Genomic DNA, 25,735 nt, shown 5'->3' on the forward strand with positions numbered 1-25,735 from the left:
AAAACAGGATAATGAATGTAGTCGAATTAGTCGGGTGATGCTGAGGGAATTAGATTAGGAAATGAGACACTTAAAGTAGTACAGAAGTTTTCCTATTTGGGGAGCAAAATAACCGATGATGGTCGAAGTAGAGAGGATATAAAATGTAGACTGGCAATGGCAAGGAAAGCGTTTCTGAAGAAGAGAAATTTGTTAACATCGAGTATAGATTTAAGTGTCAGGAAGTCGTTTCTGAAAGTATTTGTATGGAGTGTAGCCATGTATGGAAGTGAAATATGGACGATAAATAGTTTGGACAAGAAGAGAATAGAAGCTTTAGAAATGTGGTGCTACAGAAGAATGCTGAAGATTAGATGGGTATCACATAACTAATGAGGAGGTATTGAACAAAATTAGGGAGGAGTTTGTGGCACAACTTGACAAGAAGGGACCGGTTGGTAGGACATGTTCTGAGGCATCAAGGGATCACAAATTTAGCATTGGAGGGCAGCGTGGAGGGTAAAAATCGTAGAGGGAGATGAAGAGATGAATACACTAAGCAGATTCAGAAGGATGTAGGTTGCAGTAAGTGCTGGGAGATGAAGCTTGCACAGGATAGAGTAGCATGAAGAGCTGCATCAAACCAGTCTCAGGACTGAAGACCACAACAACAAGAACAACAACAATAATAGGAACAGCAACATAAAACATCTACTCCAGTGAGAGGGATGTAAAACAAACTTCCATGGAAGTGACATGTTCTCACATTGGCATCTTTATTTTGACTGGCTTAAAGGGTGAAAATTAAAGAAATGTTGAAGTTTGGAGAAAAGAAAGCACTGGTACGATGATTCTTACAGCTTATATATCATACAGACTGTTCTTACTTCTCCTCCTAGTTGACAGGAACAGAAAGATATGAATAACACAAATTAGCACCAGCCATGCCATATTTTGATAAATTTGTCACAAACTGTAAGGAAAGCTTTCTGTAATTTTCTGAGAGGTAAAGATAAAAGATTTAAATTGAATTATTTTGAAAATATCCTTACTATTATCACTATTTCGAAAAACTGTAGTAATGACTACATAAAACGAATGTATGAACACCTTCCTTACAGCCTCACTTAGCCCACGCATAGCACAAATGCTTTGTAACATGTACCTACCACAATAAAATTGAAACGTGTCCGTAAATATATCATGAAAACGATTTCTGCGAGTAGTGGGTGGTTCCCGCAATAGACAAGAAATTTCTTCATTATTCGCTTCACAACAATAAAGGAGCTAAGTGACAGCACAACACAAACGATGACTAACTGTAATGGCTGCTACATTGTTGGAAGACCTACACTGTAGTAAAGGGTCTAATAATCAAGTGATTTTCAAACAGTATGCCTAAGTACAGTACACACATTTTAATTTGGTTGCTTTAAAATATGTGTGGCGTGATGCAGAGGAAGTACGTTCTGTAAAATGGGTCAACCCTCAATGTGGGCAGTTAGCTTTATTTTCCGAGAAAGAACTGTAGAAAGCACCGCGATGCGCTGAAATGCTTCATCATTGTGTAAAAAAGATTTTTACAAATAAGCAATACCAACTGTTTCAATGGCTATTTAGTTCCTGGTTCAATAAAAAACCAAATATACTTCATGTTTCGGCATGTTAAAAATGGAAGTGTTCATAGAAACTACTTTTCATTCTAAACTTCAGTTATTCATTAATGTTGATGTTGGGGGAAATATAGGGGTACTAGCTAATATCCGACTGCACGTAAGGGTAGTCGCCTCAGAAAGGTTGGGAACCACTGGTCTTAGGAACAGGATGGCTGGCTGAGAGCGTCAAGCACACGACCACTGGTGTTACAAACGCTGACGCGATCGCTCCACGGTCCCCAACGGCACAAGCCGCCGCTTGGGGCGCCCAATGCAACATTTGTATACAGTGTGAATCACAATTAAGAGAGAAAAACAGACACGCGGGAAAAAGGGGTGCGAGGGGACCAAATGAAAAGTCGTTCGTGCGGAAAAATGTTATCGAACTGGCCTAGATTACACTGTCTAAAATGATGGCCGACAATTACCTCTAGTAGCGAAGGATGTCAGAAAACATTACTCGGAGCTATATGTTAAACGAAACAAATGATATATTTTTGCCATTACGCAAATAATTATACAAAGTTGGAAGTGTTATGCCCTTGATTTCAGATTTACGCATATACTGCGCGCGCGAGTGTGTATGTGGGGGGGGAGTGCGGATAGTCTCACTAGAGAAAAAAGTTTTAATGAATTCAACAGCATTTTACGATGTCAGTATAGGTGAAACGGCTTTTATGTCAAAAATTAATGTTTAATACAGTATAACCTCGTTAGCGCGAAATCGCGTAAGACTAACTCGCGGTTAACGCGAAAAAAATATTGATCCCGCCAGAAATACATTACTTCTTATGGTATGTTTTATCGGTCAACAAGAATTAAGGTTAAGGCGAATTACGAACTCTGTTTCAGTTCCTTGAGTAATTAAATTTCACTGTAAACTTCCGACTTTAGAGTATTCTAAAGCGTAATTTTTTCCGGAATGAATGTAGGAAATGTAGCTACAAAGATAATTATACTTATTGTTGACTCGTTTTTAACGTATAGTAGGTCGGTAGCCGCGATTATCACCTCAACAATCAGCGTATGCTGTACATTGTAAGACATTCAATAATGTGTACAGCAGCATTTAGGTATGTACTCACTGCCAGATTTGACAGGTGTTCTGTTAGTCGTAGCCGTATCGAGTTGGAATACTGAATAAAAACTACAGTTACAACCGGTACCGTAGCACGCGAAAATGGCAAAGAGGAAACAGACAGCTCTAAATTAGGGTGACCAAACGTCCCGGAAAACCGGGATTGTCCCGGTTTTCATCCCTGTGTTCCGGTGGCCCGAAAATTTGTTTCGGGACGCTCAAAAGTCCCGGAATTGAGTTTTCAAATACATTTCGTGAAACTCTCAAATATTTGGGATTTCGCTATATTAAAGGAAATACAACACAAGAAATTAATATATTTTGGCTTATTTGTCTAAAACCAACATTGTCCCATACTAGTAATCACAGTATCAATATTGATACACTCAGGCAATAATTTACTTTGAGCAGTACTTTGGCCAACAAGTAGTAAGTTGTGTAAGTTGTATTATTGTAACAGAGCTATGAAACCGTCCGATTGTCGCGCCACTTACTCACACACTCATTGTCAGAACAGTGTAGTAGTTGATGTTTTGTCAGACAAACTGCAATACTTTTTTCTCATATTAGTGGTATTATTGCTGCAGTACTGTGAAAACGAAATGCCGAAACGTGCCTGCAAATTCAGTGACTGTTATTCCAAGGAATGGAATTTCTTTAAGAAAGGTCGTTTTGATTACGGAGCAGAGTGTTCCGTATTGTAACTGTTTTATTAGTATAAGTCATGGTGGACTTTCCGACATAGTTGATCACATCAGGTCAAAGAAACACATTAACAGATACAGTGCACCGAGCTGCAGTAAAACTCTACAAAATTATTTTGTGAAACATCAGCCAAGTGAAGAGATGAAAGTTCAAGCAGCCGAGCTTACACTAGCCTACCACATGGTACAACATCACCAAACTTATAGATCTAGTGATTGTACTAATAAGCTTAACAGCATTATGTTTGATGATTCTTCCATTGCAAAAAAGTTTAGTTCAGCAAGAACTAAAGTGTCAGCCTTAGTGAAAGGAGCTATTGCTCCCCAGAGTGTAAAGGAAAGCCTTGAATACATCAAAAAGTCTTCTTTCCACGGGATATCCACTGATGCCAGCAATCATAAGGTCACTAAAATATTTCCGTTTGTTGTTCAGTTTTTCGACCTTAATCAGGGAATTCAGACCAAACTTTTGAAGGTGAGTTCCCTACCTAATGAAACATCTGACGAAATTTCAAGATTTTGTATGAATACTATCGAAATATTTGATCTTGAGAAAAATAAATGTATGGCATTTTGTGGAGACAACACCAACACAAACTTTGGTGGTTTGAAAAGACAAGGCAAATGCAACGTATTTACCAAATGAAAGGCAACATTGCATGAAAGCATTGAAGGCATAGGGTGCCCTGCACTTGTTTTACACAATAGCGTGCAGACATCTGCTGACAGTTTAAACTGTGATGTTGATACTATCGTCATGAAGGTATATTCACACTTTTACATACATACTGTTAGAACAGAGAGGCTTAAGAAGTTCTGTGATTACGTGGGAACTGAATATATGAATGTAATGTGCCACTCGAAAACTCGCTGGTTATCACTGTTTCCAGCTGTTGAAAGAGTAATCCGCCTGTTTGAACCGTTAAAAGATTTTTTCCTAAATGAAGACAAAGCCCCCAAAATATTGGTTCAGTTTTTCAGTAACCCTTTAAGTGAAGCCTATTTATGGTTCATTCACAGTCAGCTTAGCACTTTGCAGCATGGGATAATGGAAATTGAGGGAAGCACGAAAAGTGTAATAGAGGTAAATGATGTTTTGAAAAATACTCTGGAAACTGTTACTAAGAGTAGAGAACAGCAGTTCATTTCTTTTAATGTTAAATCTGTCCTTAAAAGAGCAGAAGTATCAGAAGCAGCGGAAAGGAGTTTTAGAGAAGAAGTTAACAAGTTTTATGACACTTGTGTAGAATATCTCAGCAAGTGGAGCGCCTCATCGCCGGTGTCTGATTGGATGTTACTGAAGAGAGTGCCAAACTGGGAAAGAGTTGAAGAGACAGTTTCTTATTTGAAGAGTAAAGAGATTGAAATCGATGATTCCATTCTCTCTGATCAGTTCGGCATACTGACAAATTTTCAAAGTCTTCACACGTGGAATGATGAAGAAAAAAATAAAATAAAAATAAAACACCATTGGAATGTCATGAGAAGTGGGTGAGGTTTTTTAAAAGCTGTGACTGTCTTCAGCATTACTCTGAGTTGGTAATAATTGCAAGGTATTTATTTGCAATCCCAGCCCATAATGCCAATGTGGAAAGAATATTTTCGTTGATGAATATCAAGTGGACTGATGAAAGAAACAGAATGGAGGTGGACTCTCTTGAAGCAATCCTGCAGATCCTGTACAACTACAAAATGGATTGTGCCGACTTTTATCACTGTGTCTCAAAGAACAAAGACATGATCAAGAAGGCTGGAGGCAGTGAAAAATACCCTTTTCTCCAAGGACGGTCAATTCCATCTACAAGTGCTCAGTAATATTAAAGCTCATGTTAATATTAAATGATTAAAAGTTGAATGGCTGTAAAATTTTGTAAAATCGTAATACATTTATTTATTACTGTATACGTTTATTAAGTGTCATTAATTATACAGATAATCTAGATTATATCAATCTTCTGTATCCTCTTATTAGTTATAATAATCGGGTTAGCAAAATGTATCAACAAAACATTAATATTTAAAATTAAGAAACATGGGTACATGTGGAATGAGGTGTCCATTGGCACCCGGGTGAATGTGTCCCGGTTTTCACCGAAAATAATTTGGTCACCCTACTCTAAATGTACAGTTAAAGCTTAAGATTCTAGATGATGTGGACCGTGGTACCAAGAAAACAGCAATTGCAGAGCAGTTTGGAATACCTAAATCTACTTTATCTACGATTATTAAGAATCGAGAAAAAATTATTAATGCTGTGGCATCAGGTTCTGGAAACAAATATGAACTACTTCGTACCGCCAAGTATGAAGACATCGAGACTTTACTGCTAGAATGGTTCAATCACATGCTTGCATCTAACATACTGGCCCTGTGATTCAGTTAAAAGCAAATGATATTGCTAAAGATATGGGCATCGAAGACTGCCGTTGTCCTGCTGGTTGGTTGTATCGGTTCCAAAAGAGACATTCAATTTCAACTGTACAAATTTGTGGTGAAGCAAATAAAGTTGATGAAGAAAGTGCGTGCAGCTGGTTGCATGAATTCAACCGAGTGAAGGAAAAGGATGCCTCGTGTGATGTGTTGAACATAGTTGAAACTGGATTTTTCTACAATCTTTTTTCCAAATCACACCCTGGCGATAAAACGTGGTAAGTGTCACGGTGAAGCACGAAGCAAACAACATGTGACTGCTGTACTGTGCTGTAATGCTAACTGCACTGAGAAATTTCGTAAATCCGAGAAACCACGTTGTTTTAAAAACATAAAATATGGACACTTTACCTTGCATCTACTCTACAAGAAAGCTTGGATCGATGGCACACCATTTCGCAAGTGGCTTCTTCGTTTCAACAGTCGAATGGTTGCTCAAAATAGACTTGTTCTTCTTACATTCATGATCTGAACCTATCTAACATAAAGGTTCAGTTTTTTTCACCTAACGCCACAAGCCGTCTTCAGCCTTTGGACCAAGGCATAATCTCTCTCATAAAGAGAGTTTATCGTAAGCGTCTTGTAAGAGCTGCAATTCGTGCTGCTGAAAAGAATGGCGCAACCCCAAATTGGAATCTGCTTGACGCAATAAAAGCCATCGCAGCAGCCTGGAACTCAGAATTGCCACATCATATAGGGAAGTGCTTAAACAGAGCTTGGAGACATAGCAACACTGAAGATGTCCACGAGTTAGAAGATGCCACTTCACTTTATGTATGGACAGTTCTGCAAGACGTTGCGAACCCTGGGATTAGTTTCGAAGAATTCATTAGTGTAGACGACGATGTCGCCGTTGTGTTTCTGTGGAATCGGATGTGCCAAAACCTGTGAACGAGGTGCAAGAACGGCCATCAGAAGAAAGTGAAGAGGAAGAGAATACAGATACAATTCCACCTACCCGTCAGGAGATGGTTACAGCCTTGGACTGTTTAAAACGGTTCGCTTCAACATCCGATGTCACTGCTGGGTTTACGGACGCTATCATTACAATTGGTTGTGAAATTACAAAATATTATCGTTCCCATGAACTTCAGCGAACCATGACCGTATTTTTTCCAAGAAAGTAACGTACGTGATTTGTGAGTACTTGGATTTTACAATCACTTTCTATAGTTAAACTATAAAACTATAGAAGATTCATCGGAGCAGTAATAAGCACTGCCAAGAAGCACATCCCTAGGGGATACCGACGAGAGTATGTCCCAGGGTGGTCCAAAAACAGTGACGAGCTCTACCAGCGCTTCCTCAAGACGGGCGACAAAGAACTGGCCGATGACCTTCTCCACAGTCTTGATACTGCAAGACAACGTAAATGGACAGAAGCAATGGAGAGCCTGAATTTCCAGACTTCAAGCCGACAAGCATGGACCCTGTTAAGGAAATTAGGAAGTGGAGCACCTATTCAAAGACAGACAGCAAACGTCTCCCCAAACACCATGGCATCTCATATAGTGGCCACGTCCAGAGCCCCTAGTGACAGAGCACACACGATCAAGATAAAACGAGAACTCAGGAATCTGAGGAATAAGGCGACAAAAAACTGAATACGCTCTCCCTTTCTCACTCGAAGAAATAGAAACAGCACTCAAAGAGGTCAAGCCAGGGAAAGCACCAGGACTCGACAGCATTAACCCAGAACTCCTGATACACTGCGGTAAATACACAAAACTCTGGCTGGCGAGATTCTTCACCGACATCATCCAAACCGGTAATGTGCTTAGTGACCTCAAAAGATCGAAAATAATAGCCATCTTAAAACCAGGGAAACCAACAAACTCACCGAAGAGCTACAGGCCCATAGCACTACTGCCAGTAATATATAAATTGTTAGAAAGGCTCATCTACAATAGAATCTGCCAGAAAATACTCAATGCTATACCAATCGAACAAGCAGGTTTCAGACCAAACCGCAGCTGTGTCGATCAAGTTCTCTCACTCACGACGTACATTGAAGCTGGGTTCCAAAGAAAGCTTAAAACCTCTGCAGCATTCATAGACCTGTCAGCTGCCTACGACACAGTCTGGAGAGAAGGCATGATTTATAAGTTCCTCCGCATAATCCCATGTAAACTAACAGCTCGCCTACTACACAACCTGCTGAATGACAGAACGATCCAAGTCACCATGGGTTCAGATATTAGTTCACCGAGGAAATTAAAAAATGGCCTACCTCAAGGATCGGTGCTTGCACCACTCCTCTTCAATCTCTACATTGCAGACATACCGGAAACAAGATCAAAGAAGTTTGGCTACGCCGATGACTGGGTCCTTGCAACGAGAAGTCAGTCATTTGAAGGGGCAGAGGAGACCCTAACAGCTGACTTGGAGAAGATGGGAGAATATTTCCGAAAATGGCACCTGCAACCTAACGCCAACAAAACAGAAGTATCATGTTTTCACCTAAACAATAAAGCGGCTAAGAGGGAGCTCAGAATAAAATTCGAGACCACATGGCTTACCCACAATAAAACTCCAAAGTACCTAGGTGTGACCCTCGATAGAACACTCTCTTTCAAAGATCACCTAATGAAAACAACAGAGAAACTAAAAACAAGGAATAACATTATACAGAAGCTCTGTGGAACGACATGGGGAGCGGCAGCTACTACGTTACGGACATCAGCCTTAAGTCTCGTCTTCTCAGCTGCCGAATATTGTGCGCCGGTATGGCTAAACAGCCCCCACACCCAAAGAATCGATGCACAGCTCAATAACACAATGAGAATGATCGCTGGTGTAATAAAGACTACACCCGTGGAATGGCTCCCAGTACTAAGCCACATACCACCCCCTAACCTACGCCGCACAAACGCTCTTATAAGAGAGTACAAAAAGATAATGAGCAATCGGAATCTACCCATCCATGAGAATATTGAAGATGCCACCCAAAGCCGCCTCCGCTCCAGAAGGTCACCCATCAGAACCGCAATAGCCACATCTGCAACAGAGGAAGAATTCAACATAACCAGCGCCTGGCACCAAGAATGGTCCTTAAAGAACATCAGCAAACTTCCATGTATCTCCCAGAAGCCTTCAGGTTTTGACTTACCACGCAAAACCTGGGCAACTTTAAACAGAATTAGAACTAAACATGGCAGATGCGCCTATTCCCTCTACCAGTGGGGCATGACAGAATCGCCGCTATGTCAATGTGGAGAAAATCAAACTATCCAGCACATAATAGAAGACTGCCCCAGGACAGCCTATGATGGGACCCCAGAAGATTTCCTGATGGCGACTCCAGAATCAATAGCATATATTAACTCATTAGATGTTTGTTTGTAATTACTTCCAAACTACTATAACTTTGTATAACTACTGTAACATGTGTATTATGTGTAATTTTGTATAATTTTGTATAATTCTGTATAACTATTGTAATAACTGTAAGAATATCTAATGCCAAATTATTACAATTTTGCATATTGATTGTAATAACAATTGTGTCTAAATGCCATACGCTAAATAAAAATAATAAACAATCACTTTATAGTGTTATAAGTCTACAATAACGTGATTGATAGTGTAGTATATTACACATTAGTGTACTGCTGTACATGTATGCTTATTAAAATCTGTGTTTTTCACTTAACATGAATTTTTTTTACACGAACTCCTGATTTTTCTGTCCCTTCGGATTCGTGTTAACGAAGTTTTACTGTATAAAAATCGAAATGCTATTGTTTAAACTCACAGACTTCCGTGAAATGGTTTAAGTTAATTTTCAGAAACCAACCGGTAGCAGGTGCAGTCACTGGCATCGGTCGTTACACATGCCCTGAGTCGTACGTAGCGTTAGTCGATCAATGAATACAATGACTTAGAAAGACGTAAAATCTGTTCATTGTTGCCGAGCAGTTGCTCAGTAACGAATTGCTGCTGAAGTTAAACCTTATCAAGGTTGGCACTCACTACATTTGCATCTATACTCCGCAAAACTCTGAAGTGCTTGGCTGGTGCTAAACACGATAGCTACATTCACGAAGACGGCTTCGCTGCACATGTGTGTAAAATGTTGCAGCTAACTTCTCACGAGTTTGTCAAGGTAATAAATTTTTGAATGCAATTGCGCCCACGCGAAGTAATGCCGAGATGTCGGAAACTTAACTGCTATGGTACAAAATTTAATGTTTCCATTGATTTAAAAATGTTAGTCCGAAGATGTGAAAAATGTGAAACTACACCAAGTAGGTCACATTCGGACCATAACTTTTTGAACCACTGGAAGGAAGTTTCACCCTAGAATGTCGCGCGGTTGACATCCCACTCAGCTATTTTCCTTTTGTTATGTTGTCACCCGTACCGGTTGTCCATAGGCGAGAATTTGTACACTTCAGAGTTCCAATTTAAAGGTTGGCATTTCACGATTATTATTTGAAAGTGGCTATTGTTAGGCAGTATAAAAATATGTATATCCACATCGTGTACTCTGGCTGACAATTATTACAAACGCGACTACTTCTGTTACCATTCTCTTTTCTTTTTCGATAGGAAATTTATTCATTTTTCAATACTTAAATCAATAAGAATGAAAAAGCGCTGAAAAGAACTACTTTCCTAACCAATATTGCAATGGAACTTATAAAGCCTCAAATACAAAGGAAATGTCAAGCACCACAGATTACCAAGGAGATAAGGAGGCGTGTACTTCCACTATAAAGACAAGGTGAACAGTAGCAAGAGGAAAGAAAGGGAAAACGATTAAGATGCTACAAGTGTGGTGGATAACAGGGCAAATAACCAGCAAAAGGTGGGTCAGGTGCAGTAAGTCGACCTGCCCTGATCATTTGAAGGAAGTTTGTGTCAATTGTTTGGACAGTGCAGACTGAAATAATTCATGTGTCAGTAATTTTGGAAATATCGGTTGAACTGTGAATTAATGAGTCTCATGTACATGTATGGCAGTGTATGGTTCACAAACTACACTTATTAATCATTTTTACTGCAACACAAGTTCACTTTAGTTTGTTTTCATTAAAATAGGTTATGTGTGGATATTAATAACACAATCAGCGCTTTCATGTGTGGAGCTGAGTCATATTTTGTTTTTGATCGTTGTTAAATTAACAATGAAAAGAATGGTGGGTGGCACCTGTCATCCAAGTGACCTAGGATTAACAGGAATTCATGACTACTGCAGGGTTAAAACTTGGGTGTCAAATTTTTCAGTTAAAACGAAGCATAGCAAAGTTCTCGCCGAAAATGATTGTAAAATAACATACTCGAATGATCCACCGCGAGAAAAAAAATTTTTCCCTCTAGATGACAAGTTTTATGTCAAATTGTTCAAATGGCTCTGAGCACTATGGGACTCAACTGCTGAGGTCATTAGTCCCCTAGAACTTAGAACTAGTTAAACCTAACTAACCTAAGGACATCACAAACATCCATGCCCGAGGCAGGATTCGAACCTGCGACCGTAGCGGTCCTGCGGTTCCAGACTGCAGCGCCTTTAACCGCACGGGCACTTCGGCCGGCCAAGTTTTATGTCAAAATGTAGACTACAGTATTAGGATATAAGTTAGTAGTTTATTTGTCCGGGGTTCACTTTTACAAACGGCTCCACTTTTGCACATATGGAAAGGGTGAAATGTTTCAGCCCGTCATTTCTTCGTCGAGCGAGATGAGCAAAATTTTTATAACACATCCCTACTAATTTTTCAATACCAACGGCTAAGAGGGCAAAAATATTGTCCATGATAATCTAGCGCTTGGTATTTCATGAACACCATCTTTATTAATTAATTATACGAATAATAAACGTTTTATTTTGTTATGAGTTTTTACCTGAATTTTGTCTCCTAAAATTATAGGTCACATACAAAATGGAATCCAGTATTGATTAGTAAAATATGTACATATTAGTTGTGATAAAATGCAGGATACCGCCTTGGCGTATCGCGTTGCTTTTATTTTCTTGTCTCATAATCTTCCAGCCATTAATCACGGCATAGCTACTACACAATGCTAAATGTTAAAGTTGCACACAAGCGGAATAAATTTTTTTATTTCTCCAAGCAAGGATATATTTTCTGCACTTCATCTTTTTCTTTAAAGTCGTTTTGATATCAAACAATCTTTTTTTTTCTCCATAGATTATGAATATCTATGGAGTGAGCTTTCCGATGCGCATTAACAGGATTTTTGTCGCCAAACTGCCCGCTATGTTACGCAGGAGCCAGTCACATTGCAGACTATCCAATACTGATTATAAAGGAAGGACAGTTGTAATTGTGAGGGACTTACTGCTTACTTAACTCGACACGAATCCCGCACACACTATAAACACACGAGATAATCTGCTTCCCGTCATTCTTAGGATTTGGGACTTGGAAAAGGCATATGAAGTCAAGAGGTGGAGGCAGAGGCAGTACAACAGTGAGCAACCACCCAAATATAGCAGCAGTACTTAACAATTTGTAGAGTGGGATGTTAGTTCTGTGGTGTAGCTGACAGAGTAACAAGTAGCCTAACCGCAAACGTTGGGATTCCCTCCCTCTGCTATTTGAAAATGTTGTCCAAGCGTTCATCACTCAGTCTGCTTCTGTACTTTGATTCCATAAATTTCATGCTGAAAAAAGAAATCTCACCCGGATATGTAGAGCTGGACATCGCCTTCACTGTGAGAACAACATGGACCAGCTTCGTACGCGCTTTTAAAGATAAATCACTGAAAATCAATCCATTCGAACTCTGCTGCAGCATTTTCTTCTTGAGAATATTCTCCGTGACGAGTAGAGAACTCTTCAGCATCACTATTAAGAGCGATTCGACGTACTGAGCTACAATTGTAATGCTTCCTAAATTGCTTTCTTAAATCTTGGAAGCGTTTGCAGAATTGAATCCTTAAAAAAGTCAAAGAATTCCAACGTATTGTTTGCTGGGATGTGAAGAAGAACCTTGCTTGGCAAGTGTTTGTTTCAAACGTGCAAATTGATTGTATTCACCTTGGATCAGATTTTTCCCCACAGATCCAGTGTTTTTTTTAGAATGAAGCAACGTGTGAAACTGTTGCGTCATTCGCTTTATTCTATCCTCGAAGCAGTAAGTTAATGATATTTAAATTTTCCCTGATGCCTGCGTAAAAAAGCAAATTTCTGCAGCCAAATCGGATCTTCTATTTCACGGAACTATCTGTTTCGTTCTTTCGTATATTTTATTAAGACAGGAAGCAACCATTTATAGCGTTGTAAAATTTACACTATGAAGCCAACTAGCTGCCGTGTACTGCTGAAGGATCACCAGACTGCCAGTCAAATTCATCACTGAGTACTCTGAAGAAACTTCTCTGGATTGATGAGCTTTAACTTTGTTGACTAACTTTATGACTGTTTCCATCACATCGTTCATACTTACAATCACTCCACAAACTGACTTACTGGTGCCTTACGATATGGTAAGAAGAATTATGGAAATTTCTTTTGACAAAAGGCTATGAATCCCTTGTCCTTGCTTATCACCGCGGGTCTCAATCACTTCCTAAGCCTAGCAACTTCTTTACGGAAATATATTCACAGTTGACAAGATAGTGCATCCTGTTAGTGGGATCATATTTACCACGCTCGTCTCGTTTATTGAAATTATTAAATGTTGCTCCTCAAAAACCAGTCTATGCGTCTTGCTGGGAAAAATAGCATCACAGTCATTTTTAAGTTTTGCTTCTAAAAATGCAGTTTTGATTAACTCACCATCTTCGCAATTTTTTTCATTCTGTGCAGTAATTTTTGAAACCAGGAATGACTGCCTCATTTGCTGATTTATTGTAGTCTCATGGTACTAAAAATTTAATTGTTGACCATTAAACCTAGCAATACCAAATAATTTTCCGTGAGGTGTAACACCAATGGGGGTCCACTTTGTGCCCCCTATAAAAAAATCCTTAAATGTGTTTAACATTCAGTAACAACATACTTTTCAAATAAGTACTGATGCATAAGTAGGGTAAAGAACCTGAAAATATCTTTTAGCACAATCTAAGCAACAACGCCGCAATTTTCCGTAATGTTTACACCAAGTGGAGGGGTATTTTATAACACAAAAAAATGGGAAAGTAGAAATTTCGTTAACTGTCGTTGGTTTTCATTTTTGAACACTTTTTAAAAACATAAATGTTTAAGATGGGTTCTGGACCTGAAAAATGGAATATGACGTTTGTTGTGAATTTTTCAGAATTTAAAGTAACAGACTAGATTACGATATTTTCAAAAGGTGGGCACATAGCAACCCCTCCCCCTTTGGTATTGCGAGGATTAAGTTTGGATTTTTGTAGTCTTACGTTTTCTTTCCTTAGAGCAGAATACAATACGAAATACTTTTCAATCCCCGAGTTCACTATTTTGCAGTGACGTTTGATGTTGCCCTTCTTCCCAACTGATACCCTTGCATGGCGCAGCAAATCTGTCTACCTAGGTAAAGTAGTAATCGGTTTCCTACTCTTAATGAAATTTTTTTGCTTTTTGCATGAACACGCCACCATTACAACAAACTTAGTTTAGTACAATATGTAAATAAAACCATCCATGTTTGCAAAAAAACTGACTAAAAACTGCAGCTGCGCGGCAGAAACGAGCACCTGTTGTGAGCGATGTCTCTGATCAGTGGAGCAATCCTGGTTACTCGACGTGAGCGTTAATGCTGTCTACCGAAGATGTTCGCCATGTTTCGCAATATTGCTAAATATGTGTGGGAATTTGATATACATCCTAAACTCTTTTTGGACTTTCTTTGTCTACCACTCCTCCTCCTCGCCCACACCTCTCTCTGTGATCACATCCTTCCCTTCTCTTCATATTCTCCTTCCCCCTCTCTATGGCCATTTCCTCACACCTCTCCCCTCCATCCCTTACCTTAAGTATTGTTTATCGTTACTGCAATTGAAAATTTGATTGGGGATTAAAGTCACTTAAAATAAATGGGTAAATCGGTTGCGATCACTGGTTTACAGGGTGTGAGACATACCTCTCCAACTGCTGGATATGTGAGGACCGTATCTTCGCATAGTTTTAATCTGGGAATGGGTAGGAAACCGAGGCGAGGAACAAAACAAAGCAGCCCCTTGTCGTGTTTGCAATTTTTGTTTAAAATTACATATATAGGGAGAAAGAATATATACAGCATGGCAGAAGTTAAGCTTCATCCCCACATCTTGTCATTAAAATTTGACAAACAGTACATTGTGTTTACACTGTATTATTATTTCAGTGTCGAGGAATATTCAATATTAGTTGCAGGTATTGACCAGTGATGAAATGTTAATGGGTGCTATGAAGTCACATTTCGGTGCATATTTTTACATTTTTCTTGTTAGCTGGCAAAGCCAATAAATGTGAAAGCAAAAAAACCAGGTTGTGGTGACAGACTGATATATATAGCTTAGCCCATTTGAAAAATTGCCATGATGATATGTTATGCTCACAGTGTCACTGACGATGTTTGATGCATGTTTCCTACGTCACTGGTCATAGCCAATGACTCCTGAAATATTCCCGTTTATCCGTTATTTCGGACAGATTTTTGTTAAGATGGAACTTTTACAAATATAGATAAACGAGAGTTATGGCCATGGTAATGACCATACCCATGATAAAGCTTTTTACTTAAGCAAGATGATGTTTCAGCTATTTCATTTAGCACACAACTTTAAGTTGAATAACTACAAATAAACTTCCATACACAACATTATTTTGTGTCACTTGTAGAAGAAAATCATAGTACTCTTTTAGTATCGCAAACAATCTACACAATGAAGGGAACACAAGTGAACAGACCTATTACTGCATACTCTACTTTTATAGTAGTGACCCTTCTAGTTTGTAAGTGGCACCTTCATTGCGATCATCATTATTTGCAGTGTTTCAAATAAAGTGACAGTGAAGGTGATCACTATGTTGCACTCAAAGTTCAGCAAGGAGTCAGTCTGGGGGTTACCTGCTGCCCATGCCAGACATTGAGAAATGGAAAGAAGATGGGAGGTTTAATGCCCAATTTATAATATCATTAGAGATGGACGCAAGCTCGGATTGGGGAGGGAAATCTGTTATGTTCTTTTCAAAAGACACAAGCTGTCACTTTGCCTCACTTTATTTAGTGAAATCTGGATGGCCAGGCAAAGACCCAAATCGCTATTCTCCTGAGTGTGAGCCACAGTGCTCAGCGACAAGGGCTGATTTACAGCACAGATAAATTACACCCGTAATCACAGATACATGGTTTTGAACAGAGAAAACTCTTCACAGTGTATCTTCAAACTAATATATGGCTTGTACATCCATCAGTAGCAACAAACTCACCTCTTACCGCACTGATGAATAATAATTTACCCCATATGTCAATAATATTTGAATCCATCACACATAGTGAATAAATGCACTACTTTATTCTGGTTAGGTAGTATCTGCTTTGTACCAATATTTCCCACTTACAGTTATGTGCTATACGAACCATGTTGTAAATGGCTCAGTGGTTCTGAAAAGGGCATCAGTAACATTTTTCAAGAAAATAAGGTTAGGAGTTGAACATGTTCTTTATGACTGTATCTACCCAGCTTTCATTGAAATGGGCACCAATCCATTGCATATTGTCATAGTTACCACTATAAAGAAAATTTAATAGTTACGGGTGACTGGAATTCGATAGTAGGAAAAGGGAGAGAAGGAAACGTAGTAGGTCAATATGGATTGGGGGTAAGAAATGTAAGAGCAAGCCACCTGGTAGAATTTTGCACAGAGCATAACTTAATCATAGCTAACACTTGGTTCAAAAATCATGAAAGAAGGTTGTATACATGGAAGAACCCTGGAGATACTAAAAGGTATCAGATAGATTATATAATGGTAAGACAGAGATTTAGGAACCAGGTTTTAAATTGTAAGACATTTCCAGGGGCAGATGTGGACTCTCACCACAATCTATTGGTTAGGAACTGTAGATTAAAACTGAAAGGAGATGAGGCCTGGATAAACTGACTAAACCAGAGGTTGTACAGAGTTTCAGGCAGAGCATTAGGAAATGATTGACAAGAACGGGGGAAAGAAATACAGTAGATGAAGAATGGGTAGCTTTGAGAGATGAAATAGTGAAGACAGCAGAGGATCAAGTAGGTAAAAAGGTGAGGGCTAGTAGAAATCGTTGGGTAACAGAAGAGATATTGAATTTAATTGATGGAAGGAGAAAATACAAAAATGCAGTACATGAAGCAGGCAAAAAGGAGTACAAATGTCTCAAAAATGAGATCGACAGGAAGTGCAAAATGGCTAAGCAGGGATGGCTAGAGGACAAATGTAAGCATGCAGAGGCTTAATTCACTAGGGGTAAGATAGATACTGCCTACAGGAAAATTAAAGAGACCTTTGGAGAAAAGAGAACCACTTGTATGAATATCAAGAGCTCAGATGGAAACCCAGTTCTAAGCAAAGAAGGGAAAGCAGAAATGTGGAAGGAGTATATAGAGGGTCTATACAAGGGCGATGTACTTGAGGACGGTATTATGGAACTGGAAGAGGATGTATATGAAAATGAAATATGATACTGTGTAAAGAGTTTGCTGAAAGACCTGAGTCGAAACAAGGCACCGGGAGTAGACAACATTCCATTAGAACTACTGTGCCTTGGCATAGCCAGTCCTGACAAAACTCTACCACCTGGTGAGCAAGATGTATGAGACACGTGAAATACCCTCAGACTTCAAGAAGAATATAATAATTCCAATCACAAAGAAAGCAGGTGTTGACAGATGTGAAAATTACTGAACTATCAGCTTAATATGTCACAGCTGCAAAATACAAACACGAATTATTTACACATGAATGGAAAAACTGGTAGAAGCTGACCTCGGGGAAGATCAGTTTGGGTTCCGTAGAAATGTTGGAATATTCGAGGCAATACTCACCCTACGACTTACCTTAGAAAATAGATTAAGGAAAGACAAACATACGTTTCTAGCATTTGTAGACTTAGTGAAAGCTTTTGACAATGCTGACTGGAAAACTCTCTTTCAAATTCTGAAGGTGGCAGGGGTCAAATACAGGGAGCGAAAGGCTATTTACAATTTGTACAGAAACCAGATGGCAGTTATGAGAGTCAAGGGGCATGAAAGGGAAACATTCGTTGAGATGGGGTTGTAGCCTACCCCCAATGTTATTCAATCTGTGTATTGAGCAAGCAGTAAAGGAAACAAAAGAAAATTCGGTGTATGAATTAAAATCCATGGAGATGAAATAAAAACTTTGAGGTTTGACAGTGACATTGTGATTCTGACAGAGACAACAACGGACCTGGAAGAGCAGTTGAATGGAATGAACAATCTCTTAAAGAAGGATATAAGATGGACACCGACAAAAGCAAAACGAGGATAATGGAATGTCGTCGAATTAAGTCGGGTGATGCTGAAGAAATTAGATTAGGAAACGAGACACTTAAAGTAGAAAATAAGTTTTGCTATTTTGGGAGCAAAATAACTGTTAATGGTCGAAGTACAGAGGATGTAAAATGTAGACTGGCAATGGCAAGGAAAGCGTTTCTGAAGATGAGAAATTTGTTTACATCTAGTATAGGTTTAAGTCTTTTCTGAAAGTACTCGTATGGAGTGTAGCCATGTATGGAAGTGAAACGTGGACGATAAATAGTTTAGACAAGAAGAGAATAGAAGCTTTCGAAATGTGGTGCTACAGGATAATGCTGAATATAAGATGAGTAGATCACATAACTAATGAGGAGGTATTGAATAGAATTGGGGAGAAGAGGAGCTTATGGTACAACTTGACTAGATGAAGGGATTAGTTGGTAGGACATGTTCTGAGGCATCAAGGGATCACCAATTTAGTATTGGAGGGCAGTTTGTAGGGTAAATATTGTAGAGGGAGACCAAGAGATGAATACACTAAGCACATTCAGAAGGATGTAGGTTGCAGTAGGTACTGGGAGATGAAAAAGCTTGCACAGGATAGAGTAGTATGGAGAGCTGCATCAAACCAATCTCTGGAGTGAAGACCACAACAACAACATCACTATTTGTAAATTCAGTTTCACATTATACATGATATATATCATGAAGGTATGGGACATAGAAGACCACACATAGTATGCACTTTTCTCAGTGGTTGTATTAAAAATAATATACCAGAAAAGGCAAAAGAGATGTGTTTATTTTCCAATGCCACTGGAGGTCAAAACCAGAGTAGCACTGGTATCCAAAACCCAATGATACTGGTTTCCTTGGGACGATTTGTCAAAGTTATCAAATACCACACAGAAACAGGTCATTCATTCCTCCCATTTAATCGTAATTCTGGCATTATAAAGAAGAGACACTTGAAACAAACTGATCATGTACAAGCACCTACAGAGTATGTAAAAATGTTGGTGGAGGCTAGTTCAAACTGCAAGTATAGACATGTATTTCATGACGAAACTCTTAACTGATTTCAAAAACTAGTGGAAGAAATTTTATGAGACGAAAGTTTTATCTATTCCTTAAAGGAAGAATTTTGTAAAGAAGAAAAAGAAAATTTCTGTATATCAAACTACTACATGTTTGAATGCAACAATCACAACAAGGAGTGTTGAAAACTTGTGACTTTATGGATAGATTAATATCTCATAGCTTTAAATTAGCACAATGTAAAAATATATCATTCCCTATAGAAAAGACATACTTAGTGTATGATTAAATAAAAAAAATGGATAATATTATGTAACTCCAGCAGTGTATTCCAAGAGAACGTATTATACCCTTCTATGAAGGAGATCTGTGAGTGGTCAACAAAGGATGTAGAAGAATCTGATTAAAAGACTTCATGTCAAACCTCATGACACTAAATTTTGTACACGAATGCATTTTCTGTTAAATATGTCTTAGTGCCAGTATCTGTATTGGTTTTCAGTTTTGCAAAATTAAAATAGTTCGTGCTGTGTTATGTTTGTTCTAAAATATTTTCTTTGTCTTAGTTTTGAAAAGGGCACCAGTCCCTTTATATATTTATTTACTAGGTCAACAAAATTGTAAAATCGTAAGAGGATTTGACAGAGTTTGTCTTTTCACAACAAGGAACTGTGAAAATAAGTTTCCATACTCCCCCCCCCCCCCCCCCCCCCGAAGCTGGGGCTTGCTGACTTATGCCCTTTTCAAAACCACTGATTCAACTACAGTTTTAATTTATACCTTGAAACTCAGTAACAACAATGATAAGTTTGAAAATTACACTTCATTTCCTTTTTAATCCTATGGATAACTAAATTTTTCTGTGTTCATTGGAAACTGCATAATTAAATAGTGGCAAGCAAAGACCACTAACAGTAACCAAAAATGTCCCATGTGTTTGCTATTTATAACAGAACTATGGTAAGTTTCTGTGGAAAATATTGGATGGCTCAAATGACTATTGGACTTAATAAAATGTTGGAGCAAAAGCATTTTATTACTATCCTATGTAAATTGGTTCTTTCTGAAGCTGATGTTGGGGATGTTTTATTTCCATAGTTAAGCTTTGTTACAGTCATATGATCCTGATATTGAAGCTTAGACATATCATTAGTTCTGTCATCCTATTTGCTCCAAACTGGTGTAGCAGTGGCATCTCTGATTTTTCTCGGTGTCATTAATAAATGACTAAAAGAAGTTCGAAAGGAAGTTTCGTACACCTAACTCCGCTGGAAAAGGAAAGGACATACCCATTTTAGCCCAGCATTCGCTCTGGAAATTATTTACGAAACCTAAATGATAGAAGTTGGACTAGTTGGCCATATGTCAAATGAAAATCACCACTTTCCCATACAGTACAATAGGATTCAGCATTTTGGCCACGGGGACAATTGGCGTCATGCGAAAATTTGTTACAAGTAGCCTAACTTATTTTAAACATTATCACATATAATAATAATAATCTGTATTCCTCACTTTTGAAGCCAACGGTATGATGCTGTGTGCGAGATGTGGGTACGCCTTTAACGTTGCATTGCAAAGAAACGCTGTCATAATCTCACACCACAACATACCGAATCGTATTGTGTGTCGCAGAATACGCCGGCGCTTAATGACAACAACTTTCTGTGCAATTTCAATATCGAATGTATGTGTTAATAGCAGTAGGGGCAATAGTGGGAATGGGGTCAATGTAGCACTAATTTGGTGTAAATTTCCAACAATCGAAGGGGACAAACAGTCTTAGTTCTATTACAGGATGAGATCAAAAATCTTTGAAAAATTCTGATATTTCGCCAGTTAATTTGATAGATGAACATTTTGCGCTCGTTAATTTCGGGTCGTGACTGCTTTAAAACTTTACGAAAATGAAGAAATATGTGACAAATTAAGACTTTCTCTGCAATGCAAAACGCTTTACGTGATTATTACTTCTTCCAGTACACTGCAGTAATTAGAAAACTATTCCCAGCAGTCACGATGAGGTAAGGTACTGTTACGGCAGCCTCAATAAAGGCCACAAAATGTAGACTTACGTCATTTAGAGTAAAACTGGTCGGAATATAGAAGGAAAAATTATTTTAATTGTGCATGTACACTTTATCAGATCTTCAAATTTCGTAATAATGTGCATATATTTTGGTACTCACACTCAGCTCCTTGTGCCGATGACTGTCAGTACACACAACACGGTTTATTAAGAACACCACCAAATCGAAGTTAGACAATGCCTGATGAAAATGATGTATGAGGAATCCACTACTTTGCTCTTACATCCATTACCAGAAAATTGTAAATTCCTTCGCGGTCTTCGACAGGGTAACAGCACAATACTTCGTGTCATATCACGTCCACTTTCCCACAGAACAAGTTCTCCATGAAAGTACGTGAATATTTCCTATAACTTCTTTTCACTCTCCGACTTATACACTTTACGCACTCTCCCAAGCGGCACAGGTAAACCATAATCCATTGCACGAAATTCAAAGATAATAAAAATCACACACAGAGGCGCTCAAACAATGAACATGGTATACTTCTAGTCTTCTATACTACTTCATTGTACATCGTTGAAGTTGCCTAACAGCGGTGTACACACCGACGGATGAGTGAAAGTACGTAAACAAACGAAGTTGGCTTGCGTTTTAGGCCTCTTGTAATTTGTCAAACGTTAAAAAAAACTCCGATTTCGTTAGAGGGAAACGCTACACGCAGCTTAATATATGTACCGGCAATTTGTTAAATCTGTTAAATGTAAGACGTAAATTCAATTATATGGTGATATTACGATAAATAGAAAAATACCACATTGTCATTGGAACACAATGAGGTTACCAAATCAGCTCGTAATTATAAAATATTTTGTATTACGCAACAGGCATAAAAAGCATTTACAGATGCCACCTCGAAAATGATAATACAGCTTCATATTCACAATGAAATATTGTCGTAAATGTAAAGTTGAAACGGTGTAAGAGAGATTGCGTCAATTCAGAACAGCCGGGTCAGTTCGCAGCGTGCGGTAATGTCGTTATCATCCATCGGTATATCATATGACGCGTAAACATATCTCATTTACGTACCCTCTCTTTTGTCACTTGTATTTGAATTTCACATAAAAACTTCAGAGTACAAAGAAAAAATGTGTTTTAATAAACTTTTCATTGCGTGGAGAGGACATTCTAACCTTTAACAACTGCTTATTAATTTTCCTATTTATACTTGTGTTTGTAGACCTGGCAAATAGTGAGGCTAAACAAGTTATTGCATTGATAACTGTGAAATTACTCCGTTAACCGTTTAATCCCCCCCACCTCCTCAAGAGGTAGTCTTAGTGTATTTTCTGCTTCTGAAACTCTGTGGTTTCGATTTTCCCACAATTGCTTTCTGGTACTGTGGATCATTTATTATCCATCTTTGCATTTATGAACGTATCTGATGTTATTTTGTTTGCTATTCGGGATCACATGTCAGAGACCGAGTGAGGTGGCATGGTGGTTAGCACACTGGACTCTCATTCGGGAGGACAACGGTTGAATCCCGCGTCCGGAGATGATTTAGGTTTTCCATGATATCCTTAAATCGCTCCAGGCAAATGCCAGGGTAGTTCCTTTGAAAGGGCACAGCCGACTTCCTTCCCCATCCTTCCCTAATCCGATGAGACCAATGACCTCGCTGTCTGGTCTCCTCCCCCACAACAACCCAATCCCACCTGTCAGAGACATTTTAAGTTACCTTATTATGTTAAATAGAATGTCTTTTGTCTAAGCCAGTTTCATGTGGTGGTTCTGAATGAACTAAGTGTCACACTGTTTGCCTGTGCTAATGACATGTTAAGTAATTATAAACTTATGTATTTGTGACTGTCTTGGGTTTTCTATAGTCTGGCAGCTGGACTGTAAATCTACTGTTTTGGTATGTATCATGTTGATGAACAGGCTCGTGACGTCTATGTTTGTGTTGATTTTCCTTTGTGTGAATTTAGAGTCAGTGTTTTCAGTCTTTTGAAATATGGTCTTCATGGCTCTTCATTTTTTATTGCACAAATGCTTCTGATTGCCCTTTTTGAAAAATAAGATTTTTTTCCCTCTGTTTTTTTATCTGTAATACATGAACTGGAGTGGATTACGGTCTTTTCATCATTAGAATTCAGTTAATTAATTCCAAACCATTTACTGTGCTCTGTAGGATGATTCTTATTGTAATGCTGCTAAAACTTTTCCAGCTGTTACAGATGTGGTGTTATCTGCACATAATGTGGACTTACACAATGTAGTACTAGGCAAGCCATCGATATAGATTTTGGATAGTAAAGGTTCAAACATAAAACACTGTAGCACACTGCATGTGACATCCACAACATTTGATATCCTATTCTTGAACTGTACAGTTTGTGTTCTCTGACTCACGATCACACACTATCTGATCAAAGACAGTTCTGAGTCTGTCAATCTGTAGTTACGATTTCCTGCCATTCTAGAAGTATAGCTGAGATATTATACTTAATTCTTCAATCTCCATTTCACTGAGAGGACAATGTCTCTCAAAAAGAAAGTGACCCTCCATTTTGTGCCTGACATAACAAGCAATCCAGGATCTGCCTGAGGCCTTAATTGCATTGCCTTAGTTGCACTTTGTTTCATAGTTACACAGGCTTAAACAGAAAGTTATTCTTTGTTCTGCCAGTTAGTAAGTAATCATTTGTTATTTGAGTTAAGATGAACTGTTATCAGAATCACCGCATAAACTGTAGTGGTAATGGTTTTAACCAACCAAGCAACCTGTTGTCCAGCAAATTTAAAGTTTCATTTTGTTGGAGAATGTAATAGAGGACATTCATTTGTCAGTGGCTAAGAGTGAAGGGGGCATTGTCAGTTTACATGATACATATCTTGTTTGAAACATTGGATCTTATTGTTCTTCAGCCTGACTATATTCACACAAGGGGAAGTCACAACAGTTTGAAATACCACCATTGTCCATTACCACACTCACAATCTTCCACTTTATCTTGTGTCTTTGTCCTGCAACAGTGCAGGGTTGCCATGGTTATTAACAGATTTGGCTTGGTTAATTTAAGGGGTGACGGGATTCCTTCTTGTCACCATCTTATTACCAGCCCCCTTCCCTCCCCTCCCCCCTCCTCCTCCAGCTGACGGGTGGAATATTATACACCAATTGTTTGCATATAGTGTCATTCATGTGAAAATGAGTGAAAGTTTTCTAAATGTTTCTGAATCATGAAACTGCAGCTGGACTTGAGTGCCAGCCTGGTATTCACCTTGTGGCGTGTGGAAAATGGCCTAAAAACCACGTCCATGTTGGTCAACACACAAACCCTCATTGCTGATCCACTTTGTGGATTTGATCTAGGGCTGGAGCACCTCTGCATTCTGGAAGTGGGTGTTAAACACACTTGGCTATCCGTGTGGGTCAATACCACACCAACAATGAAACAACTAATATTTGCCACTAGAACTTCCCCTAACTTGTGTTATGCATGCACTCAGGGCATTTTCCTTTTCTTGTGCCCCTCAGCTGTTTGATGGCAGATATCTCATGGTGCAGGCACATTCACATTTTTCTACCTACTATACATTCTCTAAGGACATGTAAAAATAACTGAGAAAAATATTCTGTGGAATTTACTTGCCTGGTGACGGTTATTTCACGTTGGAAATCTTCACAAAACAGTGTGCTTCTCAGTCAACACTATCATATTCAATTATATTTATAGCTATTTTGGGGCTAAGCAACAGGTATTTGATATCCTCATGATGGCTCCAATGCTCATATCGTGTGAAACACATTTTACTGGCTGTACATGTTCACTTTGCTAGCAGCGCTCTGAGGCAGGGAAAAATAACTCATTTAGTTGACAATGAAGCAGGTCGAATAAACTGTTGATGTAGGCTGCACTCATATTAACTCATACACAAATGGTTTTTGTAAATTTCATTGTTTCAGACAAATGTGGAATGACTCATCCAGAACATTCTAAAACATTTAAATAATCATCTGATGTAAATATTGCCGCGGTATCAGTGGATTTTAGTGAAAATTATTCTTTTCCAGTCGATGATGAACCTTAAGCATACCATTGGACATCTGACTCTTGCATTATATGTACTATTACTAACAGTGGGTCGACAGAAGCGTCCGATCCCACGCATCGGCTTTGACTCGTGACGTCATGACGGTGCGGAGTTTGGTTTGTGAGTGTGGCGTGTTTGTAGATGACGTCGTGTTGTGGTTTGTTTTGGTTTCTGGTAGTATGTTCAGGATTTTCGTTTGTGTGGTGTAATGGGCTCAGTTTGCATTTACTCATTATCCAGAATTGTTCGGCTGTGTTTGTAATGGAATTCGTTTCAGTGAGTTAACCATTTTGTGTGAAGGTTAATTTAGTGTTGTT

General features: G+C 38.7%; 2 protein-coding genes across 12 annotated transcripts in view; one reads left to right on the forward strand and one right to left on the reverse strand.

Moving 5' to 3' along the window:
- LOC126252200 (mitochondrial protein C2orf69 homolog) overlaps window positions 1–21,914 on the reverse strand; it is a 227,850-nt gene extending 205,936 nt beyond the window's left edge. For 2 of the 5 annotated variants that reach the window (XM_049953095.1, XM_049953079.1), the window contains exons 1-2: window positions 21,474–21,913; window positions 8,764–8,844 (exon numbers count right to left, since the gene is read on the reverse strand). The gene's annotated coding sequence lies outside the window, so the exon portion shown is untranslated. Of the gene's footprint in view, window positions 1–8,763; window positions 8,845–21,473 lie in introns of all 5 variants that reach the window. The other 3 variants (XM_049953073.1, XM_049953087.1, XM_049953101.1) reach the window with 2 other exon arrangements.
- LOC126252270 (putative peptidyl-tRNA hydrolase PTRHD1) overlaps window positions 21,838–25,735 on the forward strand; it is a 37,921-nt gene continuing 34,023 nt past the window's right edge. The window contains exon 1 of one of the 7 annotated variants that reach the window (XM_049953153.1): window positions 21,838–21,938. The gene's annotated coding sequence lies outside the window, so the exon portion shown is untranslated. The other 6 variants (XM_049953170.1, XM_049953190.1, XM_049953183.1 and 3 more) reach the window with 6 other exon arrangements.

Source organism: Schistocerca nitens, chromosome 1 (genome assembly GCF_023898315.1).
Source record: "Schistocerca nitens isolate TAMUIC-IGC-003100 chromosome 1, iqSchNite1.1, whole genome shotgun sequence".
In the NCBI taxonomy this organism is placed as follows: Eukaryota; Metazoa; Arthropoda; class Insecta; order Orthoptera; family Acrididae; genus Schistocerca; species Schistocerca nitens.